This window comes from Etheostoma spectabile, chromosome 21 (assembly GCF_008692095.1).
Source record: "Etheostoma spectabile isolate EspeVRDwgs_2016 chromosome 21, UIUC_Espe_1.0, whole genome shotgun sequence".
In the NCBI taxonomy this organism is placed as follows: domain Eukaryota; kingdom Metazoa; phylum Chordata; class Actinopteri; order Perciformes; family Percidae; genus Etheostoma; species Etheostoma spectabile.
This window is the reverse complement of record NC_045753.1, coordinates 23,247,743-23,248,771: the sequence shown is the minus strand read 5'-3', so window position 1 is coordinate 23,248,771 and position 1,029 is coordinate 23,247,743.

The window sequence follows — 1,029 nt, the reverse complement described above, 5'->3', positions numbered from 1 at the left end:
TCAGATATGGTATTAGGGGACCACTAAGGTCTATATAAAAGAATCTAAAAAGCACCATGTCATGGGACCTTTAAAGTAACAAAATTGCCTGTCTGCACGCCAACTGACTTATTAACTTTCTTTTTTTAACGATTCAACAAGCGACTGACTTGTGCCTCAGGCTTCTTCTCCTAAGGCTCAATATTGCAGTAAAAACTAAAATATTGCAGTATTTTGAGCCACTGCCATGTCAAAATGACGCAGAAATGATCAAATCTTTTGATAAACCTATGACCGTCACATTATCCAGGACACTCCTGTGTTTCTATGTTAAGGTTGGAATTATAGCGGAGTTCCCTTCACTATAACTGGAGCATTCCAACCCAGGAAGTTACATTATGCTCATGACTTGTTTGATAGTACAGTACATATACTGAAAATATGTATGTTTAGTCACGAGATCTGTTGATGAAATACTGTTTAAAATTAGGTTAGTTTTACAGAGATCCAGTGAAGGGTTTCATTAATATCAAAGATTTTAAAGTTGAAATGCTCACGTAAACCCGCTGTGCTCTCTGTCGATACAAAGTGTAGCTAATAGTACATATTTAAATCAGCGCGTGAGTTGTTGATGTGCCGCTGCTTCATCACTGTCAACCCAGAGAAAAAGAGTGACTTTGATTGCTTCCCGTACTGTTGTGTACAGCTTGGGCAATTAAAATCATAATGGCAGATTTTAGACACCAAACTAATGAGCTCAAATCCTCTGAGTGGAAATGCCATTAGAAGTCCTAATGGGGCTCCTTCACTGAGTAACAAAACAAATCCTCCGCTGCTACATACGAGATGCGTTGCTTCCCAGACTAAAGATCCACACACAATCATTATTTGATTAATACTGTTTGTTTACATGAGGATACAAAGAAGCGTGTTCCCCTACTGCGCTACGAGGTCTGATACAATGTGATGTATAATTGGATGCTGGCTGTGAAAACAGAAGAAAGGAGTTCCTGGTCTTGAATGATGAATTACGAAAGCGAGGCAAGAAGT